Here is a 6,209-nt window from a genome sequence, read left to right as displayed (position 1 = left end):
GGGGAGGATCTTAAAAGTTGAGGAACCTGAAAAACATTGAAATGCACTGCTCAGATTCGCTGCGGCGTTTCTTACCTTTGTGACTTTGATATAGCGTGAGGGTGTTACACCAAACACCGAAACCCTGTGCCCGTCACGACAAGCCTGCAATTTAACGGCGCAATATTTCACAGCTTTCTCACAAAGATCCAAAATGTCTTCTTGCTGATGTCACGGAGGCATCTCTGGAACTTTCTCAGAGTCCATTACAGAAGACACCTACGCTGCCTTTCATATATTACCTTATATGGCTGCTCATTACTTGCTAATTACTCGGTGAGTAATTGAGGCTTAAATAGAGAACGAGTTTCTTCTGGTTGCAGTTCTACAGCTTGCACTCGGCTTAATGGCCACGATATTTCTGCCCGCTGACTTCATTATTTCCAAAGCCAAACGTGTAAATATCTTAGACGCCGTCTTGATTGGTTCTTCCCCCCATAACGGCTTCAAATTGTTCCGGTTGGCGATTCATTAATATGAGAAGACTTATGACAACAATGCCCTGCTGTGGTGGTGCTTGTCACTCTACATAAGCCTCTGATTTCACAAGACTTCAGCTCTACTATCTACAGCTCCTGGGTTCCTCTGCCACGCAACACGCAGTTTAAATTCCTGACATTATATTTTTTTTAAACCACTGTGCTGACATTTAAATTAGTCACTCTCTCTCTCTCCCTCTCTCTCCTTTTTTAAAACTGAAAACAGTGAAAATTGATGGTCGGTCTTACAGTGGATTATTAATGCCACTGGTTTCCAATTTGTGTTTCACCAAACACCCATTTCAGCTGTACCACAGCCGTGTTTTGAATGCTAATGACGTCAGGGTGTGTTTTTCGGAGGCCCTCTGACTCCTCAGTGTTTATAGGGCACAAATGCTCAGTGTGACTCTTAGGAAGAGCTGTGCATCTCCCCACCCTGTCTGTGACCTCGGTCATCTCATCCTGCTCCACTCAGTGTCTTTATATCTCATCAAGTCGGGTGTGAGGCTGAAGCACCGCCTGATTCATACGTCATTAAAATATCAAAGGACGTAAAAGGTGAGAGGTCCAAACCGTTCACGGTCTCAAACCGCTGGTCTGCTTTGGCTCTTTTGTCCTGCACAGAGTTAGATGGTGTTTTAGTGTCTACACAGACATAGTCAGACTTATGTATCCAGGTTATTTACTATTTTTCCTTTACATGTCAGTCTACACAGGAAATGCCTGGAAAAGCAAATCTTTGATTCGCAGGGTAGATTTCTTTTTTCCTTAGTGAAAGCAAATTGTAGGAATTAAACAATATTGTCATCTGATTCAAAGACTTCCACTGACTTACTTACCAACATTTCATGAAATACAAGAGCATGTATTCGACAAATGTACTTAAACTACAAACACTGTGATTTCTTTTAAAAAAAATAATCCTTGATTCTAAATTTCCACTGCGCTTTTGTTCATTTAATGTGAAGTAGATTTCACTCAGGCTCCTGCAGCCCTCCAATATGCATTACCAAAACCCAGTCAGGTCTCTGTCTCCACCCCCTGTCTCCACCTTCCTGTCTCCACCCTCCTGTTTACCTTGTTAGCTCTCTGTTTAGACCTATTCTCTGTACTTAAACCTGTTCTCTTTGTTTAGCCCTGTTCTCTTTGTTTAGCCCTGTTCTCTCTGTTTAGCCCTGTTCTCTTTGTTTAGCCCTGTTCTCTGTACTTAGCCCTGTTCTCTGTGTTTAGCCCTGTTCTCTCTGTTTAGCCCTGTTCTCTTTGTTTAGCCCTGTTCTCTGTACTTAGCCCTGTTCTCTTTGTTTAGCCCTGTTCTCTGTACTTAGCCCTGTTCTCTCTCTTAGCCCTGTTCTCTTTGTTTAGCCCTGTTCTCTCTGTTTAGCCCTGTTCTCTTTGTTTAGCCCTGTTCTCTGTACTTAGCCCTGTTCTCTTTACTTAGCCCTGTTCTCTTTACTTAGCCCTGTTCTCTGTACTTAGCCCTGTTCTCTTTACTTAGCCCTGTTCTCTGTACTTAGCCCTGTTCTCTTTACTTAGCCCTGTTCTCTTTACTTAAACCTGTTCTCTTTGTTTAGCCCTGTTCTCTTTGTTTAGCCCTGTTCTCTCTGTTTAGCCCTGTTCTCTTTGTTTAGCCCTGTTCTCTGTACTTAGCCCTGTTCTCTTTACTTAAACCTGTTCTCTCTGTTTAGCCCTGTTCTCTTTGTTTAGCCCTGTTCTCTGTGTTTAGCCCTGTTCTCTGTACTTAGCCCTGTTCTCTTTACTTAGCCCTGTTCTCTTTACTTAAACCTGTTCTCTTTGTTTAGCCCTGTTCTCTTTGTTTAGCCCTGTTCTCTCTGTTTAGCCCTGTTCTCTTTGTTTAGCCCTGTTCTCTCTGTTTAGCCCTGTTCTCTGTACTTAGCCCTGTTCTCTCTGTTTAGCCCTGTTCTCTCTGTTTAGCCCTGTTCTCTGTACTTAGCCCTGTTCTCTTTGTTTAGCCCTGTTCTCTTTGTTTAGCCCTGTTCTCTGTACTTAGCCCTGTTCTCTGTACTTAGCCCTGTTCTCTTTGTTTAGCCCTGTTCTCTGTACTTAGCCCTGTTCTCTTTGTTTAGCCCTGTTCTCTGTACTTAGCCCTGTTCTCTTTGTTTAGCCCTGTTCTCTGTACTTAGCCCTGTTCTCTTTGTTTAGCTCTATCTTGTGTTGACTTTGGCTTATTCCTGTCTTTGACCTTGGATCTGCCTAGCCCCCAGTAGCTAGTTTATAGTGTACCAGATCATGCCCGGTCGTTGACTATGATTCTGAGAATGATTTGGATTATAATAAAGATTGGTTGCACTTGCATTCAGTTTCGTGACAGACTCACACAAAAGACAAATGGACAACAGTCTGTTAGATTTCAATGAGGCCATAACTACAGTATATGTTCACACATGAATGGATTATTGCATGTCTGCTTCGGAATGATACAGAGAAAATTACAGAACTTGTCCATCAACCTAAGACTTTTGCTTCATTTCTGGATTTGCCCAGATGGCAGACTCAGGTTCCAGAACTCATCTAGTCCCTGTGAGTCATAGTTCTGACATGTCACTTCTGACATGCCCTGTTTTCAGAAACAAACCTGGGACAGTGATAATTCAGGCTGCAGAAACTTTGGTGTTTTCTCAAATAATTATCTAAATTCATTCATGCTTGTACTATCTTCTAACCTTTTGTGAACAGAAAAAAAAAATCCATGGATGCCTGTTATGTTTCTCGTAAACGGCTCTCTTACTGAAGGCCAGAGAATGGACCCCATTGTAGCAGAGACTGTTCCAGTGAAATTTACAAGGACTGTCTGTGCTGTTTTATGTGATAGGTCACAAACACGCAGTTTAGTGGTGAACGGAACAAGTAAATGGGGGCATGAGAATCAAAACCATGCAGCGTTTGTCCAAAATGTCACATGGTAATTATCTGCTGTAATTCACCGACATTTGGCCAACAGTTTGTGTTGAGGTGTATGAGTGCATGAGTGCTTTAACGGTGTTGAGGTGTGTTGAGGTGTGCTGCTGGTCATGGTATGTGAGGCCACTCTGAAGACCATGCTGTCATGTGCCCTCTGTCATTTCCTGTACTGATGTCAGCCCCTATTCATTATTACATGAGTCATGTCATTTGATTTGCAATTTAAAGATGTAATGCACTTTCAAGACCTAAACCACCAGTTCTATAGTTCTGAGCCTGTCGTCAGGGAAATTAGGACTTGCTGGAAGTTTCTCAGTGTGGCTTTCTTCTATGATCAACAAAGCCAAGACTGTAGACCAAAGATCAATATCACAGTGTGAATGCGTGAGAAAAACGAATAAAATGCTTACTGATGCGGCTCAGACTGGAGTGTCTAGGTAAATTAGCTATAAATCTCAAACTTGCTCTGGAGCAGGGAAAAGATGGAGCGTATGCTTCAGTGAGTATATTTGTATGTCTAATCAGTCAGTGACCTTGCACTGACGCCTCCCGAACGAAGAAGACACGCTGGCACGCAGAGCGACAGGCCGTGGGTATGTGTTCAAAGCTGATCTGAGATCTCGCCCTCTTTTGATCATCACCACAAGGTGCTGAATTAATTTAAGTCTTGATTTCAGAGGTTTGATTTTTGAGTCTCCTGTAGATTTGGAGAGCGGGTAAAACTCTCTCTGAATGTGCATTTATATTTTTCATTTAAATTTTGAGAGTTCTATACATACAGAAAGGGTCTTTTGTACTGCGCAGAAGAAGTCTTCCATGGCGTCTCTGAAGAGAGACTTTGGGTTGTGCTGTTTTGTGACTGAATGGATTGTCAGACACTGAGAAAGTGTCGTATAAATGCGAGCGGATCCTTATACGAAGGTCCCTGCAGCGGAGGCAGTGACAGATGGCCGTGTGCGCGGGGCCAGATTTGCACACAGAAAGTCTTGAGGCTGAGCCGTACAAATGAGGCTATAGGAGCAGAGCCAGCGTCAGGATCATCGGAGATCTCTGACAGCTACTGTGATAAGGCCCAGGACAAATGAAATGCACAAACAGTGTGGCTGTATATATCCGCATCTGAGCTTAATGCACTGTCATACAAAGTTCCCCTCTGCGCTTAATGCACTGTCATACAAAGTTCCCCTTTGCGGTTTTCCCCCATTCAGAACGTCAGTGCGCGGACAGCCAGGGTAATCAGTCACCGTTTCCACCGTGTTCTGTGTCTCCCTGTGAGGCCTCCAGCGGTTCTGACCCGACCTCTCGTTTTAGAAGTAAACGCGTCAGAGACGTGTCACGCTTGCGTAACGTCTGCGTTTCGTCATGATACGCGCGCAGACAATTACGTTTCCGCGCGTTGCCGATTACGACGCCATCTCCCCCGCTGACGCGCTGTCTCATCATGACGCACAGAGCTCGCATTGCGCCGTGTCCGTTTTAAAATGGTAATTTCCTAAATGTCGTTATTATCCTAATTGCCGTACTCAACCGAACGAGGGGCTGGGAGGAGCCGGGGACCCACGGCTGTGAAAGTTCCGGTCAGGAGTGAATCATTAGCCTCTTCTAAGACTGCACTTCTACAGGAGATCAACCTTCTGTCCATCAGCGCGCATCACCGCGGGTTTAACACACACGCCCCCTTTCATCCGCTACACCAGATCCAAATCAACACGCAGTACACACAATGCATGAGTGGAAACAGGACGCAACTCATAGTCGTCAGACATAGTGGCATATTTTGGTTTTACAAGTAAAAGGACACAGAACGCTGTAATGACATTTTGGGTTTGAAATTGTATATATGAAAGAATAACAGACTTTACACACATGGTGCATTCAAGAACTCAAACCACTATGAAGATCGAGCCATTGTATCTAAATCCCCCGGAGGAAATGGTCTCTGTGTGTTACATGCTGGAATCTGTTTGCTGTGTGTGACACTGGGAAGATGTTTTGCCATAAACAGTTAAAACATCACAGACACCTTCTGTCATTATGCAGCTCCAGGAGGTAATTATGTGAGCTGTGCGCACAGCTTATCGTGACCTGGGCCTCACAGCAAAGCCTGTAATGTTTCAACCTTCTGTGAGTCTTTGAGTCTGGGCATCTGGGCCAAGTGGCCCAAACAGCCACAAATTTCTTACAACACACACACACACACACACACACACACACACACACACACACACACACACATTTCTTACATAAACTTACACACACACACACACGTTTCATACATAAACTTCCACAGACATACACACTCTTCATACACCAACCACCACGCACACACACACACACGTTTCATACATGCTAAGAAAGAGCAGAAGAGGAATTTTTGTTGTTTTTAAATGAGGACATGTTTATAGCTCAGAGGTCAGAGTTCATGAAAGGTTAAGTTTCTGTCTCTGAAAATTCGTCATAAAAAAGTTAAGGATGTGTTTGCTTCAAACAGCGCTGTGAATAAAATCAAGATGACAGCTTGCTAAGGCTTTCTGTATGTGTCAGCTCAGATCACTTAGGTACAATAAACTTATCCTCATCCTCTGTTAGCATCAGCCTAGAGAAAAAAAATAACGCTTGCATTCCTAGATGCAGAAATTTTCCCAAGAAGGTTCATCATAAATGAAGCTTAAGGCAGTTCACAGAGAGTGCAGGTCCATTTAGTAGCAGTGTCATGAGCACAGCACTAAAGTAAAAGTTTCACAGACCTGTAACCATTAGGAGTATGTAGGT

The sequence above is a fragment of the Chanos chanos genome, chromosome 2, assembly GCF_902362185.1.
Source record: "Chanos chanos chromosome 2, fChaCha1.1, whole genome shotgun sequence".
NCBI lineage: Eukaryota > Metazoa > Chordata > Actinopteri > Gonorynchiformes > Chanidae > Chanos > Chanos chanos.
This window is presented reverse-complemented; position numbering follows the sequence as displayed.